The sequence below is a fragment of the Pteropus alecto genome, unplaced genomic scaffold (genome assembly GCF_000325575.1).
Source record: "Pteropus alecto unplaced genomic scaffold, ASM32557v1 scaffold7, whole genome shotgun sequence".
Classification (NCBI taxonomy): Eukaryota; Metazoa; Chordata; class Mammalia; order Chiroptera; family Pteropodidae; genus Pteropus; species Pteropus alecto.
The window spans coordinates 49,609,035-49,630,497 of NW_006494614.1; the positions used below are offsets into that span (position 1 = coordinate 49,609,035).

Genomic DNA, 21,463 nt, shown 5'->3' on the forward strand with positions numbered 1-21,463 from the left:
CTGAGCCTTACATAATATGCACAAAATCTCCCTCCTCTGGGAAACCTTCCTGTCCTCTTTTAGGCAGAGCCCATTTGTGCTCCCTCAGAGCTCTCAACCAGCCTTCAGGCCATTCTCTAGAATGGAATTTTCCAAAACAAGTTCTGTAATACAGAGAGATTGAATAGACAAGAAAATAAGCTTGGAAAACATTAGGTTAGCAAGCTCACCGCAGGACTTCTCAGAGCCTTTAGAGTGCTAGTGGCAGTGGTATCTACCAGGAGAGATTCAGTGTACAGTACTTCTCAGATCACTTAAAAGGAAACCCCACTACTTTAAAAACACACACACACACACACAAAAAAAAACTAAAAAACATTTTGTAGCCTGATATATACTAGAACAAGATTTAGAAAGTTTTACCCGAGAAAAACAACTACTATGTCAAATTTGTGTTCGGTTTTGACCCGTCAATCTACTGGCAGGACTACGAGGCCGGGAACTCTGCTTTGCTCATCACTACAGCTCCTGCTTTCAGCCAGGCCTAGAGAGAGTAGTTCTCTAAAAGTTTTCTTTGAAGATGGCACAAGTGAGCGGTGTAAAACAAGATTCTGGGACTGCACCAACATTCATAGCTGCGTCTGCCTGCATCTCTTATTCTGTCTCCAAGGCTACAGGCATTTCTTGCCTATATGAATCTCAGGTGAGATTTTTCTCCTCACCCTAGACACAACTTGTCAGGATGCAGAGACCCGTCACCACCTGCCTCTGACCACTTCCTCTGATCCCCTCCTACACTCCCTACACATCCCCTTAACTTTAACTCTAGGAAACCACGGCAGCTTCCAGAATGCATTGTGGCTTCTTTAGAATGATGGTCCCACCTGCTGAGTCCTGGGCAATCTTGCCTCTGCAGTTGTCCTTTCTTTAATCCTTAGCTTGAATCTCTTAGCTTCTATGAAACCTTTGATGAGGCCCTCCTGGCTTCCCATGCCCAAAGTTGGGCTACATGACTCTCCTGAGTGGCCTGGGCTATTACATCTTAAACCATACCTGTCTTCTTGTGTGGGCAGGGTGGTGTCCTGAGTGAAGATGTCCCATGTATTTTGGGGCATAGTCAAGAGAGCTAGAAAGCCATCGATGTTATGTCACCCATCTATTTAAGATAGATCCAGGCCCTGTGCAAGGTTTATCCTGAGCCTTTTAAAATCCACACAATAGTTCCCTCCTCTGTGAAGCTCTGCCTGGCAGGCACAGAGCTGCCTCCTGCTCTTCTTGTACCCTCAGAGGCTAGTAGCCCCCTGACTCCCACTGCTGCTTAGAATCATAATTTCGTAACAAAAAAAGCAAAAAGCTAGAACCGAAGCATGCTTTGTCGGATCTCATTCTCCCAATGTATTTTCTTCACTGTTTTCCAACTTCTGCAATCATAAAATAAAATGGCTTTAGCATGACAATCGTTTCATACAGATGAAAACACGATTGAGTGCAATGGTGCTTCCAGAACTCTGAGGGAAGCAGATCAGGCAGAAGAGGCAGGAAGGAGGAGGGAGGAGATTTGAGGAGCTGGAGCCAGGCCCCTGCAGAGGTGTCTGGGCCTCCAACTGTACCCGTCTGTGGGTGGAAAAACAATCTCTCCCCTTGGACCCAAAGCACAGGGCTGCCTCCTAGAGATTAAGGCACCAGATGGAGCCTACTCAACCGAATGCACCATTCCACCCATTGGCGGCAGGAATGGGAGACAAAGAATCAGCAGGAGACCTAGTGTCTTCTTCCCAGCTGTGCTTTCTTCGTAGCTCTGCTCTTAATTCCCCACTTCTCTGGGTCTCAGATTCCTCATCTTAACATGAGAGATTTAGATTAAATCAGTGGCTCAATTTTTTAGGCACTCACATATAGTGCACAGGTGTAACTTAAGTCTCACTTAACAATGTTTACCCTTACTACTTGCTGTATTTGCTATTTTTTATTCATTTTATTGAAGCATGACATAAGTACAGTGGAGTATAAGTGTCATAAATGAAAAGTTTGATAAATTCTCACAATGCAAAAACACCCATGTACCCAGCCCTCCATGAAGACAGGGACTATAGAACTCTTGTTAAAAATCTGACCGACATTATAAAGCTGGTCAGTTGTGATCAAAAGACAAGAGTGTTACCGGTACCTTGAAAGGCCCCTCCTCTTCTTTCCCTTGTGCTAACTCCTCCCCAAGGGTTACCGCTATCCCGACTTCTAACAACATAGATTAGTTTTGTCTGTTTTGGTACTTTACATCAATGTAATCATAAAGTTTCTTTGTACCTGGCTTTTTCTTTCAGCATTATGTTTGTGAGGATCGTTGATATCGAGGTGTGCAATATTCCATTGTGTGGAGACATCACAATTTATCCATTCCACTGCTGATGGCCATGTGTTTTGGTGGACACTCTGAATCTGTCTCATGGGTGTGTATCTAGCAATGGAATTTCCGGTATTCATATGCTGAGCTTCAGTTGATTCTGCCTGACAGTTTTCCAAAGGCATGATAACAAACTATACGTCAGCCCGCGGTGTGAGAGTTCTAGTTGCTTCAGATTTTTGCCAACACTAGGTACTGTCTATCTTTTTCATTTTAGCCATTCTCATGGGTGTATAGTGGCATTTCATTGTGTGTTTAATTTGCAATTCTCTGATAACCGATGTTTTGATATGTTTGTTGGCTATTCGGATATTCTCGTTTGTGAAGTATCTGAGCCTTTTGCTCATTTTTCTGTTAGGTTCTTGGTCTTTTCTTTATTGATTTTCAGGAGTTTCCTCTTTTTTTGCATATACACACATATGTGTATATATATGACATGAGAACTTTGTTGAATATATGCATATATATATACACACATATATATGTATATATAAAGTATAAATATCTTCACTCACTCTGTGGGTTACTCGGTTACTCTGTTTCATTTTAATATATATGATCTTAAATCACCAAATTAATTTCATGACCCATTAATGGGTCACAACACACAGTTTGGAAAACACTGCAATACATGATTATGCAGTCTTCCTAGGATCTGGATACCCATGAAAGTGGTACCTCTGGCCAGTGGCATCCGGGGAAGCATTAGCCTGGAGCAGCACCCCTGAATATATGTATAATCAGAAGCTGTCTGGAGAACAAAGGCCACTATATTAGCTATATTTAATTTCCAAATTAAAAAAAAAAAATCCTTGTTCTACATTTTAAATGACAACACAGTTCCCAGTTCTTCTGAATTTAAGATTTGCCAGCTATATCCCCGACTGAAAGCAGGACTTGAAAGGATGAGCAAAGTGTGAGAACTCCTCTGGAATTAGCCCTTTCAGCAGGGCTAGAGGGTGCGTTCACCTGTGCCTGCTGTCCATCCCCTGAAGTGCATGGGCCCTCAGGGGAATGGTTCTGTGGAATCTAAGATACCTTGGGAGGTTCCTTTCATCCAATAGGTCAAGATGACCGTCCCTAAAGCCTGACAAACTCCATTACCCTTAGGAGAAGGGCACTCACCCATCCCAGGTTCTTTCTTTGTGTGACGGTATATTCCATGCAGCACACTCCCAACTCCTCAGAGTGGCCCTGTCCACAGACTTTAAGTTCCAAGAAGATAGGGACTATAGAACTCTTGCTAAAAATCTGACCGACATTATAAAGCTGGTCAGTTGTAGACGGAGGACGACTGACCTCACAGCCTGTGTTTTCATGTTATACTCCATCCGGGAAGCTGGTCACTGTGTAGAGAGTGGTGACCAGATCCAAAGGGCCCAAAGATTCTCTCTCTCCTTCTCTCCCTCTCCCCACCCCTCTCTCATAGATGTGCACACACATGTGCACACACAAACCCACATACGTGAGTAGACACAAATAGGCATATGCGTACATACACAGACGTGCACATTCCTATGTTATACTCCATCTGGGAAGCTGGTCACTGTGTAGAGAGTGGTGACCAGATCCAAAGGGCCCAAAGATTCTCTCTCTCCTTCTCTCCCTCTCCCCACCCCTCTCTCATAGATGTGCACACACATGTGCACACACAAACCCACATACGTGAGTAGACACAAATAGGCATATGTGTGCATACACAGACGTGCACATGCATGCACATACACACGCTGCTTTACTCAGAAACCGGGCTGGACTCTACTGGTTCATTACATACTCAACTCATCTCAGTTTTACCCTTTCTCTTGATTTCCAAAGTATTAAAATAGCCCATATACATGGATAATACAAATATACATTTATGTGCAGGGAACTTTACTGTTTATAGATCCCTTTCACACTCAATCTCTCATCTGATTCTCACAACCAGCCTTCTGAACTATGTAAATATTTAATAAATCTCAAGATTCCCAAGGTCTAATGGGGATCTAAGGACCTCTTTTTGGGGACACCAATCCTTGCTACCCAGGACTGGGGCTGTGGCAGTAGCCAGAGAGGTTGGCAGAATTTGTGCAGGTCCTCAGACCTACCCTAAATGTTTTCCTTTTCACTGTATTTTCCATAGCAGTCAATCCTTCCTTGTCTGATTCTGAGCAGAGTTTTCATTTCATGACCTTTCCAGAGTTGGGCTTGTGTTTGTATGAGAGTTTACGGGAAGTAGACACTTCTCCCCTTTCCCTAATAACCATACCCACATCTTTTCTCTTCTTATTAGAGTCTTTACCACCTCTGGCCTTCTCCTATAGCTAAAGGCAAGACACTCTATCACTACTAGAAACTAGCACTCATTGAACACTTCTGAAGTGCCAGGCACCAAGTGCTTTGTGTACATTATCCCAGCACACCTCACACAAATCCTTTGCCATGTGTACTAATATCCTTATTTCACAAATGAGGAAATAGTTGCTCAGAGAGAAGAAGTGACATCCCTATGGCCACATACTCAGCAAGTGACAGGACTAGGACTAGACCCAGGTCCCATGGATCCCCAAGTCCAGGCTCCTTCTAGCACATGGGACACTGAGAAGCAGCAACTTCTTTACTCTGAGTCAGCAAACTGTCTATATGTAGGTGCGCAGCTTCTTACAGACCATCTTGTCCTACCATCCTTGTTTTCTCTGAGATCAGAGAAATAAAGGGAATTTCCTGAGAGCATAGCAAGAGCAAAACTAGGAGTGGAACCCAGGGATGGTCCTTGGATTTCTCTTCTTCTAATTCTCCTGGATCTCCTGGGACAGAGGACACTGCTAGGGCTCGGTCTGTATTCCAGGATGTGCCTCTTTTTAAGGAAACATTTACAATAATAGAAAGAAGTTGACCAGCGCAGGAACTGCTCTTGAAACCAAATTGTGAAAAGTTATTGGAGAAACCAAGAATAGGAAAAGATCTCATGGAGGGACATGATCTTTATCTTCAATCATTTTTAGGACTATTTAGTAAAGAAGAAGCGGGCTTGGCAAGATGTGAGGAGGAGTGGATTTCAAATCCAGATTATGTGGGGACATATCAAGTTTCTCATCTGTCCCTGGGTGTTTCCAAGCGCAGGCCAAATATCTATATATCTATCTCTCTCTCTCTTTCTCTCTCTCTCAATCATCCATCTATCTATCTATCTATCTATCTATCTATCTATCTATCTATCTATCTATCTAATCTATCATCTATTATCTAATGGTTCACACCTCTAAAACCCTGAAAAACCCTGCAAGATTCTAAGATTCTACAAGCTTTGAAATGTATTAAAATCTTGTAGGGAAGGCAAGCAGTAATCTTGTACTCCTTGCTCATTGTTCTTAGTAAAAAAAAAAAATGTATTATAAAATAAGTGGAGATAAAGTCTCCCTATTAACTCATATTTAAGAGGCAGAGAAAAAAGCGCCCATAACATTAACTTAAATCATGAATACTTTCTGAAGTGTAAAAAAAAATCAACTCACTTTTCTTTAAATCTTCTTAAAAGAGTCTAAGAATAGTCCTTCAAATAATCCTTGAAGTATGCAATTTTAATTTGGACACATGGTAATTTCAGTCTACCTGTTGAAAGAGACAAGAGAGAAATCAGTCATTTTTGATGATGCTGTTCTGACAAGCAACAGAAAGATTAAGGCAGCTTGAGGGGGTAAAGTGGGGGTGGGCAGTAGCAGCAGCAGCTTTGGCCTGAGGCCAAAGACTGGATTTTGAACCCTCACAGAAAAGGCAACTAGGGCAGTAATCACAGTGGCTGGCACATAGCAAATGCCCAATAACTATTTCATGAATGAATGAAAAAGGAGAGATGAATAAATGAGATTTCTCATCAACTTTTGATGCAGGGAGTTATCCTTATAGGCTCGTCTCTTTGACTCTTCCAAAGAAACAGAATTTCCAGTCGCTGGATGTATTATGGAAAATAACGCAGAGAAAGGTTCATGGTGTAGTGGAGTGAGGACTTCGGAGCCATCATATCTGTGTTCAAATCCTGGCTCTACCACTTATTATTGTACAACCCTGGGTGAACTCATTTATTTATGTTTATTATTGTTCTGCATTTGGATACTTAGCCCATTCATTAATTTTCAGTCCTTCTTCTTTTCTAACACAGCATTTAGGGTCACAGAGTTCCCCTAAGTGCTGTCTTGGCTATATTCCACAACTTTAATATTTACTATTTTTATCATTTAGTTATCAGTGTTTTATAATTTCCATCATCATTTTTTGACCCATAAGTTATTTAGAAGTGTTTTCGTAAATCTCTCTGTCTCTGTCTATCTCTCTCTCTCTCTCTATATATATATATACATTTTTTTCTTTTAAACAACTCATCTTTCTCTCATTGATTTTTACCTTAAATGTACTGTGGTGTGAGAATGTGGTCTGTAGGAGACTAATCTCTTGAAATGTATTAAGACATATCTTATAGTCTAGGATGTAGTCAATTGTCATGAATGTTCCATTGTGCTTGGAAAGAACTTGCATTCTCTAGTAGCTTTGGACTGTTTTCTTTTTTTTTTCAAACTTCCCTGTACCTCCACTTCCTTATCTGTAAGAGGTGAACTACACATACCCTCATGCCATTTAGAATGACACTTACTGACATAGAGGCTATGCAGATAGAAACAGATGGGTGCACGAGAAAGAGGGTGAAATGCACCATTTCTTGCTTATAGCAATATTAATAATGATACCTTAGATTTATAAAGCACTTGGAAGTTTCCAAATGATGACCACATGTGCCGTTTGGTTCTCTCAACAAACCCGTGAGGTGTTACCCGGGGGGGTAGAGGTGACAACCCACATGGGGAAGGAATGTGCACCAGTTGTGTGGTTATTCACTCAGTCCTCCAAGCCAGAACCCCAGGGTCTTCCCCCTCACTCCTCACACCTGCTCAGTTCAGCCTACCTACTGTCTTTCAGATCTATCCTCATTATCACCCTTAATCACCCTACTTTGTTTTTTACCTGCTTTCTTCCAGAAGATTATTAAATTCCTACTTAAAAAAAAAAAATACAGCTACGAGGAATAAATCCAGACGAGCTCCTTGGCAGGCATGAGTCCCAATACTGGGCTGAAGATAAGTGTTGGGTCATGGGTGCCAGAATATCTGAATCTTAAAGGAGGAGTATATTTATGTTTATCAAATGGAGGCATGGGTTTAGAAAGGTAGAGAAACACTGTGATAATTGAGTTCAAATAGTCTTCATCTAACAAAGCTCTTCCCATGATCTTGTCCTCGTAGCACCCCGAGTTCTTTTGCTCCTCAGAAAAAATTTCTAAGTCAACTAAACCACCACTTCCTCCACTCCCAAGCCCTCCACAAATCATTGCAGGGTGGCTACCAGAATGTTCTTTTTAAAATCATAACGATACTGTCACTGCAAATTCCAGAGACTTCTTAATCTGTTGTGGCCTCTCTGGGTCATTTGCCAGCAGGATCACTGCCTCCTCTCGAAACTCTTCTGCCTCAGCATCTCCCACACCAGTCTCTCCTGATTTGCCTTCTTTTCCTCCAAGGACTTTCTCTGTTTCTTTTGCTGGTTCCTTTTTCTCTGCCTCATTTTTGACATGAAAGATTAAGAGCCCCTTCTTCTCTCCCTCTTTAAATTGTGATTTAAACTGGCATTTTCATAATTAATTAGAATTGTTCTAATAAAATAAGAATCATGAACTACCATTTATTAAGTGTATATTAAGTGCACGCCAATCACTGTGCTAAACATTAATTTATTTCACTTAACTTTCACAACAACCACTTGCAGTAGGTGTTATTAATATTCCCATTTTTTTTCAGATGAGAAAGGAGAAGCTAAGAAAAGAAATGTGATTTGCCCAAGATCACTCAGCCACTATGTACCAGAGCTGGGATTCAAAGCACAATCTGTCTAATTCAAAGCCTGAACTCTCAGCCACTTCATTTACTCATCTTACCCTCCTATACCCTGACCTCTGTGACTCGCTATTTTCCCGCAGTGTCATGGATTTCATCCTTTCATTCTATTTCCCTCTGAATGAAAGGTCTTTACCCACACTGTGATCCGAGAAAATGCTATTCATTGTTCAAGGCCTGGCTCCAATGTCTCTCTTCCCATAAAGCTACCTGCAACTCCAGGCAGTTTATTTGCTCCCAACTCTTTGTAGCTCTACAAGACCCCATTCCTTGTAGCTCTATAAAATGATCCATTCATCCTTCTGACCATGCATCCATCTATCCACCCAAGAATTACATAAATACAGTAAAAGACTGTTTATCCAAAGTCTAGATACTAAAAGTGTCCACGCAAAGGAATTGGTCCAAAGATTTTTTTTTTTATGCTCTCCCTTTGGAAGAATATATTATACTTTTGTCAAAATTGAGGAAAATTTGTAGGAGGTCATGGTGCGTGGGGGAAGGAATGTATTCCGCTAGGCATTTGCAAATGCTGACTGGCCAGGGACAGGAATCCCTGTGATCTGGCTAGGAAGGTTTCCAAGTTTACAAAAGCAGGTCTGTCAGATTTCCCTTATCCAATTCCTACATTTCTAAATCCCGTTATATATCAAGCTAGCTCAAATCTTTGAAGTCTTACCTGATTTTCCTCCCCCAACAGGCATAAATGAACCTAGTCCCTAATCATTATGTGTCTATGATATCTCTGACGGCACTCAGCATTTTTATCATCCATAGATAATACTACATTTCGAAAAGCACTTGAACATATTCATTTCATGCTTTACCTCCCTTCTGGCCTCCTTGGGACTAAAAGTTGTACCCACTTCACCTTCATGTTTTCAGAACCAACCTCAGTGCCTGGCAAGCAGATGTCCATGAGTGACCACTGATCTACTGAAATTGGATGGTACTGCCTTTGAATGGGGAAGGCTGTACAAAAATCACTCAAATACAAGCACCTAGCAGTGTATTATGCATATCACAGATTGTAAATAACTATAAAATTATTCTACCTCTCTCTACCCCCCAAAAAGTAAGAATCAGAAAAGAAGAACCATGAATCCACTAACGTCCTATGTTCCGTGGTTCACACACATGCTGGAGTGGTGGCTCCTGACACTCCAGGTGAACTCAGCAGAAAAATGCTGTGTTTGGACACATTTTGGTTTTCATGGTCAAGAAATGAGAGTTAGAGCTTTGAAGGCAGACAGAACTTCAAGATCAGCCACTACAACCGCCTGCGTTTATAGAGGAAGGCTGGAGAGGTTAAATGACTCCATCCCAGTCACCTGGCAATGGCTGTGCAGATGCATTTTCCCTGTCCCCTCCTAGACTTGCAAATGAAGCCTCTAGGAAACTGAGTGCTCTCTGAATGGCTAAAAATAAACTCCCAGAAACTTCATCTAGATATATCATGGCTGCAATTTACAGTGTCTAGAACTTCAGCATGGTATAATTAGCAAATGGATTACAATCATTTATTTTTGGTTTAAAAGCTCAAATGAACACGACCTTCCAATAGAATGGGAAAATAAGAGGCTGGGAGCCAGCCACATTCCTCTGGCCCCTTCCAGTGTCACAATTTTAATGCTGGCTGGCATCCATCTGCTGATGTCTGGTGGATATGCCACAAAGAAAGAACTGCAACTCTGAGCTCTGGGCTTCCTAGGAAGTATGAATTCTGGGATACAGCCCTCCAAAAGGATCTATGCTCATTCTTCCAGTGACCAGGAACACATCTGAAATCACCCTTCTAATGAGCAGAAAACCTCAAAGGCAGAGAAAATTTTCTTGTAATGCCTCTGAACAGGCAGTATCAAAGGATGCAGGTAAAAGAAGACTGGACTGGGGTCAGAGAGGACCTCTGTTTGGGTTCTGTTTTATGTGTGCTATGAAAAACCATTTTAGTTCTCTTTATTATAAAGTGTTGATAATTAAGTACCTCATAAGATTAAATGAGGGATTACATGAGAAAAATGTATGCAAGGGGTTTTGTTAGTGAATGCTAGTGATTCTTTTTGAGTGAATAAATTTCCAAAGCAGCTCTTTCTAATGAAGAATCTTTCTGAAGAAAGCACTATAGAATATTATAGTAGGGAGCCAGTAGTGGGGCAGGAAAAAATCTGGAAAGCTGTCTCCTCCAGTTACGCTCTGCAGAGTCCAGGCAGAGGCAAGTCTCTTACCCTTGGAAGATCTCTCCACAGAGCACTCTGAAGCCAAGAAGCAGGAATCTTGACTTGAGCAAGGAACATGGACAACTTGCCTCCTCTCTCATGCATTGAACCCAAACCAGCAAAACATCTCCAGAACATCCACGACATGGAAGGTGGAGAAGGTGGCTAGGCAGTGTGCAAAACCAAAATGATGCTTCCTCTAGTTGAAGAAGGGGAATGGGCATTTACTGAGCATCTACCATGTGCCAGGCACAGCGATGGGCCCTTTCACATGAGACTTCCTTTCCAAAAACTGTGAGGTTACCCTGTCATATTGTCACATCGTGCCATTGCTTACAATGTGTGCAGGCCTGAGAAGACTCTCCAACTAGGTCTGGAGCAGGAAGACCTGGACCCTCACTACTCTCACACTTTCAATTCTTAGTGATCATTATGGAGGAACTTCAGGCTCTGATCAGTTAGGTTGGGACAAAAACTGCAAACTTACCTGCCTCACCAGATTGCTTTCAGACAGAAAAGGGTGAGTGTGAAAAACTTTGAGAACTGTGCCAAACACTGAAAGAACATCACTCTTCTTCAGGCTCCTCAAGAACTTAATATGGCCCTTCACCGAACATCAAATTTCTGCTTCGAGCCTGGCCCACCTCACAGACTGTATCTTCTTGTCCGTGCCCCTTGTTCCTGAGCTCCATGCAAAGCAATGATCTTTCAGGCTGTTATGCTCAGGGAGCAAAGGCTGTTTCCTTTTCCTCAAGTTGCCCCTTCCTGCTTTAGGTCTCAGCTTAGACTTGGACTTGCTTCCTGGGAAGACCTTTCTCATGTCCTCAGCCCATGGCAGCTTCTCCTACTACACATTCTCCAGGGCACTTGTAATTACATACTAACTGGAATGACAATTTGATTAATATCTATCTCCCCAACTAGAATGGGGCAGGGCCTGCTTTGTCTCATTCAACCAGGATGTCTTCAGGAGATGTCTTTGAGGGGCTAGGTACATAATGGTCAATCTGTGTCTGCTTTATTCACAGATGTATCCCCAGCATCTAGAGCAGTGCATGGCACACAGTAAGAGCTCAATAAATACCTGTTGGATACATACCTATAAAGGTTTGCTAGAGGGGATGTATAGCAGAGAGTTACAATCATGGACTCTGGAGCCAGAAATCATGGAATCTGGAGCCAGAATACCCAGTCTGAGCCTGTCTGCCCTACTCAGAGCTGTATTACCCTCAGTAAATGACTTCACATCTGTGCCTTAGTTTCTTCATTTATTCAAAAAGGGATAAAAATTGTGCCGATCTCCTCAAGTTGTTGTGAAGATTGAATAATATATTTAAAGTTCTTGGAACAAGGCCAGACAGGTGGTTGGTACATGTAAGTGTAAGTGTACATGTAAGTGTAGCTATTCTTCTTATTAAGATCACTCTTCATCCTCCTCCCTGACCCAGTTACCATCCCTCTTCTTTTCTGAAGCTGGTCCAGCTTGGTCCTCTTCCTCCTCTGGTCTCCTAGTTCTCACTGCCTTTTCCCTGCACTTAAGCCCTTCCATGCATTATTTGCTACTGTGGCTGAACAGTTATCCAAGAGAGTAACTTGTCTCTTCTGAGAGACCAAAACAGCCTAGAGAAAGGTCTAGAGAAGCAAACCAGAGGGGGACTGGAAAACAGGATTGAGCAGGAGAATCTGGGTAAATGGAGGGGGCATGCAGTGGAGATTCTCTGGGAAGCCTGCTCAAAACCCACTTGGAGCTTCTGACTCAAAACCTGTTTTGGGGGGCAAGGCTTCTGGCCTTAAGTATGTGCTTTACGGGCTCAAAAATGCCTTTTTTTTTTTCTAAAATAAATGATTAGCCATTAAGATGTAAAATGCAGCTGTCACAGAACAAGAGATTAATACGGGTGCTTAAGAATGCTATTTCTTCATATTAACCTCTAGAGCAACAGAAACCTATCCGGATAGACTCCTGAGTGCTCCAGACACCCGACATTTTTTCCTTTAATAATATGTGATGTTTAAATAATAGTCGATGCTTGTTCCAAGTAGAGTTTGCTAGCTTGCCTCCCTCCCTCCCCTTCTCTTCCTCCTCCCTCCTAGGCTAAGACTATCTTGGTCTTAATTTGTTCCTTGATATCTGGGATATAAGCTTACAGATACATACCTGAGAGGCACGTCAGGGTTTCTAAACTTGCCTCTTGACTTAGTTCCCTGATGCCCATTCTCCTTTCCATCTGCCACCTCCTCATACCTCTCAGCCAACCCATCCTTCCCACATTTTGCCTGCCAGAGGACTAATTTAACTTCAAAAATGTTTAAATTTCTTACGTTCTTCTCTGCAAGAGGTGAGCTTCAGTTATGTGAAAAGTGTAAACAGCTATGATGGCACAAACAGGTAAGATGGCACTAACTTGTCCAGAAGAGAAGGTAGGTGGTGTTCAATGCACAGGCTCCAGGGGGATGGGGCCTGGGCTTGAGCTCTGGTTGCCCTTGACTGACAGCTTAGGGAAGTGACTTTAGAGCTGCTCTGCACTCCCAGAATATGGATTCTAAGAATTAGCATGGATGACCCTGACTTTGGGCCTCCAGCTAGACTCAGCGCTAAATAGTTATTCAAATAAGTATGTAATTTAACTGCTGGCTTGCTCATGCATTGACTCTATCACTTATTCTATTATTCATCTCTTTACTCATTTATAATCATTCACTTATTCATTTGTATTTATTTCCTCAAATTTTCATTTATTCATTTACTCGAAATCGCACACTTATTCATTCACTCATTCATTCACTCATTAACTTCTTTATTTACTCACTCCTTCACTGATTCATTTACTTACTTATTTATTTTCGTTTAATTAACTCACTCCTTCATTCACCTTCACTCATTCTTTCCTTCATTCGCTCCCTATCCATGCACTCCCTCCTGAATGAGGGCTCATTCAGTCCCTCACTCTCACTTGTTCCTCCCTGTTCTGCAGCGCAGCATCCTGCCAGGAAGCAGAGCCTGCATCATGGTTAGGTCCATTAGTCCTCAATCCCAGAACATTCTCTTTCATTTTAACTTCCAACTTGCTGAAATGTGCAGGCATGTGTCCTGGTGTGCAGAGGATACGCTTTCCACTCAGGAACAGATGTTTTTGTAATTACTGTTTTGACTTTCACCCTCTAATGCCAGAAAATTCTTTCCACAAACTCCTCCAGCATGCAATGAGGCAACCAGTCAGCTAAGCAGGGCATGTAGTGCCTGGGGGTCCAAAGTCTGGGACACTCGCAGACTCCTGACAGTCAGAGCTGCAGGGGACTTAGAGAGCCTCCCTACTGCAGGGCTGTGTAACCTGGGGTTCAGGAATGAAATGGAAAGGGAAGCAGGTCTGGAGAGCAGTAGACTTTTTGAGCCAAGTTACAGAATGTGAAAAAGAGTGGCCTGTCTCAGGATTATAGAGTTGTGATCCATCTGTGCTTGGGTAACTGCAATGACAGGTGACAGGGTCAGTGGAAAATGTAGAGGTTTATTGGCATGAGGCCAGTGGGAAGAAGTTAGCAATGTCACGGTAGGAGATGAAAATCATAATTTATTTACCTACCATGTGCCAGGCACTTCCCATACTTTATGGTAGTTGTCCCTCAATGATCAATCTCCCAGTCTTTTTTTTTTAGAAATAGAATCCCCTGAGTTTTAGTTGGTCACATGACCTCTCAGGGACAGGCAAGGCTTCCCAGAATCCCTTGCAGAAAGGTGTGACTGGTAAGTTCTAACCAATGGGTGTGAGGAGAGGTATTACATGAAACTTCTTGGTCATGCCCTTAGAAGGAAGCTGGATGCCCTCCATCTCCTCTTCACCACCTGCTGACTAAAGCATGACCCTCTCTAGTGAAGCATCTCTGTCTTTAGGGTTGAGGGCATAGTAGAGCAACAATACAGATGAAGCTCAGGTCCCTGCAGAACCTATGATGCAAAACTTCTCTATACCCAGCTGAGATTTTATGTGCAAGAGAAACGAGCATCTGCTATGCTGTCATCACTGTCGTTTTGATCCCTGTTAAAGCTGCCAAGCCTGTATCTACTAATACCGGAGGAATCTTCTGCATCATGTTTCCTTATGGGGAAACTTCCTTTAGAGGAACACTCTTGGCTTTTCTTGCTCCCTTACCTAATCTTTTCTGTCATGGTTTAATAGTGTCCCCTCAAAATTCATGCCTGCTGGGACCCTCAGAATGTGACTTTATTTGGAATTGGAGTCTTTGCAGATGTAATTAAGGTAAAGATCTAGATGAGATCATACGGGAATAGGGTAGACCCTAAATCCAATGAGAATATTCTAATGAGAGACAGAATAGAACAAACTGAGACACAGTGGAGAATACTCTGTGAAGATGGAAGCAGAGATTGGAATGATGCATATACAAGCCAAGGAACACCAAGAAAGCCAGGAGAGGCATGGAACAGATTCTCCCTGAGTGTCTCCAGAAGAAACTATTTCTGCTGACACTTAGATTTTGTACTTTTAATCTCTAGAACTGTGGGCGAAATAAATTTCTGCTGTTTTAAGTCACCAACTTCATGGCAATTTGTTGCACCAGACATAGGAAACTGACACATGCTCTTCAAGGAGTGACAATGATTGGGCCGGTGGGTTTGGAAGATGCAACTGGACCTGCCTTACCATTTCCCTAACCCTGGCGCCCCGCCAGATGGCCTACAGAAAACTAACCTCTCTTCTCTCCCATGGAATGGATAAGGTTAATTCTAGGGTGACGTGTTAGCAAGCAACATATCTAAAACCACACTGCATGCTTTCCACTGTAATGGGTGCAGCGTAGTGGTGAAGATCATGGCTTCGGAAGTCCTGCCACCCAGCATTAAACCCTGATTTGCCATGGACTACTTGTGTGATTTGGGGCATATTAAACTTTCAGTGCCTTGGTGTCCTCATTGGTAAAATGGGGGTAAAATAATACCCATCCTATAAAACTGCTGTGAGGATTAGTTATGTTGCAAAGTGCTCCAAATGGAGGTTGACAAATAGTAAGTGTTAAGTAAGTGCTAGCAGGTCCCTGAGCAATGTTGTTTCTTTCAACATTGTTTTATTATTGCATTGATGAGATGAAAGAAAAACTTAACTTTTGTTTCTTTCAATTAGTCTATGGTAAAATTAGTTTCATTATATGTCATTTTACTTATGGTAGCAAAATCTATCAATGACATTAAGTGAGGACTTAGACGTCGTTGCTGTTATTATTATCTGACTCTTCTACGTATCAATCAATATTGAATTTAGGCCAGGATAAGAGTATTATTCTGGTCCCCTGGAACCTCAATACTTCTTTCAATTAATCTATTCATTAGTCTTGTTTTACAGACAAGGAAAGAAATCTCAGAAAGATGAAAGGGTGAGCCCACTGTCACCCCTTGAGTCCTTCACCTCCACCTGCCTTGCCTGCTCAGTCACCCATCTGGTCTGGTTGTGGGGCTTCTGGGCTCTGGATACCAAGCCGGGAAAGTCTCCCTCCTGGCTTCAAGGCAGTGAGTCAGGAGTGGCAGAAACTGGGCAGGCTGGCTCCTGAGTCAGCACATTCTGCCACGTCTTAGAAAGAGCACTCTGACTGCAAGCTGGATGTATGGAGCATGGAGGCAGGGAGTCTAGTTCAGAGGCTGTTTGAAGTCTTCAGGTGAAGAGGATGAGGCCCATGTCAGGGTAGTGGCCACGATGTAAGAAGAGGACGGAGGAAGAGAGGTGGTAAGGACACTGAGGCTTGGTGAGGTCCAGGGTGAGGGGTGTGAGGAGGAGAACCTAGGATTATCTGACTTTCCCCTTCCCTAAACCAGGCTCGTGTGTCCACAGACCTGCAGGACTGTGGCCAGGACACCAATGCTGGGCAACTACAGGATTCTGAAAAAAGAGTCATGCCACTGTGTAGGCAGTGCCTAATTGCAAGTCTGACTTCCACACTGACACTCACACTAATTATTGTCTTTCATGTGCAGACTCTCACCCTAGGTCATGACAAGACCTCCAAAAACATGAACGGGTTTGCAGAGCTGGGGCCATGGTTAGATCATTATCTTATGACTGGTAGATGGGAACCGGGTAATGCTGACATCTGCTGCTAACAGAGGCCTGACTGGAGGGGGCAGAAAGAATTGGGCTTCCATTCTGGCTGGGCCTGTAATCAGCAATGACTTCAAGCTACTCTACTTCAGCAAACATCTCCTGAGCACCACTATGTTCCAATGCCCTCAGTGGGGTGCCGGGATGCAGAGATGAATCCGACCACCCCTAACATTGAGGAGCTTCCAGTCTCCATAATGCTGGTGCCAATGATCAGTGCTATAATTCAGGGAAGCACAGTGGGTGGTGGTCCAGGGGAGTGAAGCAATGCTAAACCAGCCTGGGAGTTTCAGGTGGGCTTCCTGGAGGAAGAGATAATCAACTTGCGTTCCAAAAGAGATGAGTTGTCCAGGCGAAGAGGAAGGAAGGGTATTCCATTTAGTGAAAACCACATGGGAGGAGGGGATGAGGGAGAAAACAAGGTACAAAGAGGAGAGGCATTTTCATCATCATCACTCGCAGCCACTGGTATCCTGGTTAGTGGTAGACATGGTATCTGACTGCTGCAGAAAGCAGAGCTCTTAGTCCTTGCAGTAGATTGATTATAGAATTGACACAATTCTTCCCCTCCTTATATCCACATTTCTTTGAATGTGACTACAGCTCCTATCATCAAGTGGTGAAGACCATTTTCCCATCTGTTAAATCTGGGTTGACCTTGTGACTTGCTTTAACCAGCAGAATGAGGCAAAATGATGATGTACAGGTTCCAAGCTTAGAACTAAAGAGGTTTTGCTCATGTCTTCTTGTTCTTTGAGTTTTGTTTAGCTGCTAGGTGATCAAGCCCAGGCTCTTCTACTGGATGACAAAGGCACATATAACCCAGTCACCCTCCCCTGTACCTCCATTGTCTCGTGTGACATTCAGCCCTCAGCCCATCCAGCAGCTGACCTAAAGTGACCAACTTATCCCCTTTAGCCTGGGACTTTCCTAGTTTTAAAATCAAACACCCCACACCCTAGGAATTCTTTCAGTCTCAGGCAAATGGGGATAGCTGGTCACCCTAAGCTGACCTCAGATGTATGAATGAGCCCAGCTAGGTTTCATGCAAATCAGCAGAACTGCCCAGTTGACCCACAGACTAGGGAGCACAAAGAAATAGTTATTGTTTTAAAGTGCCAAGTTTTGAATAGTTTGTTACACAGCAATAGATAACAGATACACTGGTACGTTTGGAATTGAAGCCTAGGCTCTTGGCCTCAGTAGCAGTTGGGAACCAACTAGGTTCTTCTCCTTGAGCATGGCATTGAGTGGGTCATGAAAGGGAGGGCACTGAAGTTCAGAAAGGTTAAGTAACCTGCTCAGGATCACAGTGCCAGGGTATACTGTCAATAGAATGCAGATGCAGGCTTCTCAACCCTTCCACCAAGCTGCTTCTTTAATCAGCAAATTTGTGCTACAGTAACTGAAGCTCCCCTAGAGACTGTTAATTAAACACATCTCTGGTCATGCTCTGGCTCTCCGAGATGGTTTTCTTTACAAGATCCAGTGTCAGACTGTGTGATATGCTCTCTCCTAGCCGAAGGATGATGAGACCAATACTTAACCACAAGCCACAGCCAATCCCACCATGGTGAGAGACCAGGGCAAAGGCAATGATTGTCAGTAGCAAAAGACATGTTCAGAACTTCCTGACACACAGGTTGAAAGCCACACAGATTTTCAGCATGAACAAAGAGTTTAAAGACCTCAATCTTAGTTCTAATTCTGACACTTACCAGCTGCATAACCTTGGACAAGTCATTGACCTTCTCTGGCAGGTGGGGGGGGGGGTCAATTAATTGTTTAAAATGGAGCATAAATTGCCTGAGGATAGAACCATGGGATATCCAATTTGAATCCAGTACTTAACACAGTGCATTATAGCTGCTCAGTACACATTTACTGATTGCATACAACGTAGCAGGATGTCTCATGGGGAACTTAACTTGTATTCCTTTTTTTGCTGGTAGAGCAAGAAAGCCATCTTGAGAAGGGAAGGGAACTCTGACATTAATTTGGAAGTAATGTACGTGTTTCCCCTCTATCCCAAGGAAGAATGAAATAGGACTTCATCTTTGTCCCTAAAGAGAGGTGGCTGGTTTTTTTGTATTCCTGTGAGTGGTTCTTTTCTAGCTGTTTTGAGCATCACCTCTGAGATGGTGGGACCTTGGTAGTTTTGGGAGGAGAATGGGGCTAAGTTGCTTAGTGGTCTCAGGAGTCTAGTGGAGAACATCAAGGAAAAAAATTAGCACCAAGAAGACTCTTCTCCTTCCAAGGGTCATGTAGGCTTGGGTAGGAAGTGGGCACATAAGACTGCTACATTGAGAGACAGCACTGGACAGAGGATCAGTGGTTGTCCATGACCAAAATGCTGGTATTGATAGCAGTGGGTTGAAGGAAACAGAATTTTTCATACTTGGGAGGTACTGTGGGCTTGAATTTTGTCCCCCCAAATACATATATTTTTTTAAGTTGTAATCCCCTGTACCTTGAAATCTGACCTTGTTTGGAAACAGAATCATTGCAAATGTAATCAGTTAAGATCAGGTCATACTGGAGGAGGGTGGCCCACTAATCCGACATTAGTGGTGTCCTTATAAAATGGAGAAATTTAGAGACAGACAAGCACACAGGAAGAACACCATGTGAACATGAAGGTAGAAACTAGGGTGATGCTTCTACATGCCAAGGAACACCAAAGACTACCAGTCAACCACTGGAAGCTAGGGGAGAGGCATGGAACAGATTCTTCCTCACAGCCCTCAGAAGGAATAAACCCTGCTAATGCTTTGGTCTTGGACTTCTAACCTCCAGACATTAACTTCTGTAATTTAAGCTACAAATTTGTGGTACTTTGCTACAACAGCCCTAGCAAACTAATACAGGAGGAGAAGTCTGAGAGACCTTTTTTTTGCTTGACCGAATGGAATGTACAAATGTCCTTGGTTCTAGGGTAAGTTGGGGAAGGAGGAGCAGGAGGGGAGAACCATAAGAGAACAATCTGAGTTACATCAATCTGTACACGAAGTCTCAAGTCAGTTTAAATTTGACTTGAGAAGTACAGACAATTATATAATTTTCTCTGGCTTCACAAGCATCATGATTCACGCAGCATTTTTTCCTCTTATATAATGGAAATGAGCAGTGAATTAGCAGCAGTTAACAAAGGTCAGAACGACTCCTTCCTCAGGTGAGGAGATGAAGACCTGGGAGGGGAAGTATTTTTGTTGGTGTCCCACAAAGGGGTAGAGCTGGGACCAGAACCTGGGCATCTACAAACGTCTTTCTCCAAGTCTCAACATACTTCGCCCAGGAAACGCACAGAGCTGTGGCACTTGGGTGAAATAAAAGAGCCTCCGTGGACACAACTGTATAATTAGACATTCTCAGGAAGAGAAGGCACTGGAAAGCGGATATTTTCAGGGTAGTGAGGATTGTTTTTCAAGTCCAAGTCTTTCTTAAGACAAATCCAGCCAAGACCAAGCTGAAAAGCAGGGAGCCGCTGCTCCACACCTAACAAATCCTCTGCTCTGTAAACACATTAACCACTGAGTTCCTTTAAATAGAGAGCCCCCAAAGGGCAATAAAGTGTGGTGTTTTAGAAATCATTCTTAAATTGGGGGAAGGCTGGAGAGAGGAGGAGAAGGAGGATATAGGAACAGAATCCCATTCTGGGTTTGGGAGCCACATGGCATGGAAGGCAAACCAGCAGAGGAATGTAACCTAAAATAATTGTGTAAGTAAATGAGCAAAGAATTTTCAGATTTTGGACAAATCTCCATTAACATAGCTAATCCTGCTTGATGTTTTATATTTATATAGTGTTTTCACATGTCAAAGAACATTTCCAACAATTCTCTACCAGCTAAAAATTCTCTCTAAGCTAGGGTGATCAGGTACTTTATCATCTAAAGCCGGTCACTTTGAGGGTGAAAGAAAGCATCCTTAATAATTATGCTGGGTCAGCAGGTGTCAGACAGTACTGTTCTGGGCAAACAGGGATGTATGATCAGCCCAAAAGGCTCCAAAAGAGGCTGGGTAACCCAGGGACATCACCATTCATTCATTTACTCAAAACTTGCCCATCCCTGTCTACTTTATCTCTATCCATTCATTTGCTCAAATAAAAACATAGATCACTCTCAATTCTTCTTTCTCTCACTAACACCCCTCCCCAACTCCAATCCATCAGCAAATCCTGCTAACTCTACCTGCATGTCATATCCCCACTTGTCCATTTGTGTCCTTCTCTGATTTCACCCTTGTCTTAGGCATTATCATGTCTCACCTGAACAGCGGCAAAATCCTTCTAATCTATCTCCCCACTTCCACACTTGTCTTTTTTATAATCCATTATCCAAGAGCAACCAGAGTAATTTTTCAAAAATGTAAATGAGATAACGTTTCTCCCTTGCTCAGAATCTTCTAGCAGCTTTCTCCTATACTGAGACTAAAAAAGCTAAACTCCTTATCTTGGCACTATGTCTTTGTTGAATAAATATTTGTTAGAAGAATGAACACGCAGAGTCAACGAGTGTTTGCTGAGTATATTTTATGTACAAGATTCATGCGAGGCACATCTTCTAGCTTCTGTGTGACCCATGTCACTGTTGGGAGTCATCCAATTTCTGACATTTATTTCTGTGATAAGAGAGTCCCATTAGTGTCCTTCTTGGCCTCTCTCTGCTTCTCTACTCATAGGTAGTAAAGTAAGTTACATGGGTGGTAAACTGAGAAAGAACAAACTGGGCATGCTCAATTGAGCCCCATTCTTCCTTTTGGCAGCTAGCAACATTTTTTTGCTACTTTCTCTAAGAGCTGACTCTTCTGCCCCAATCCAGCACCGCCCATGAC

At 42.8% G+C, this 21,463-nt stretch overlaps 1 protein-coding gene across 7 annotated transcripts in view; it reads right to left on the bottom strand.

Annotated features, from left to right (window-relative positions):
• TENM4 (teneurin transmembrane protein 4) overlaps positions 1–21,463 on the bottom strand; it is a 691,021-nt gene that overhangs the window by 406,410 nt on the left and 263,148 nt on the right. For 2 of the 7 annotated variants that reach the window (XM_015600544.2, XM_015600543.2), the window contains one exon: positions 5,878–5,974. The exons of the other annotated variants lie outside the window; for them this stretch is intronic. The gene's annotated coding sequence lies outside the window, so the exon portion shown is untranslated. The remainder of the gene's footprint in view (positions 1–5,877; positions 5,975–21,463) is intronic. 7 annotated transcript variants of the gene reach the window in all.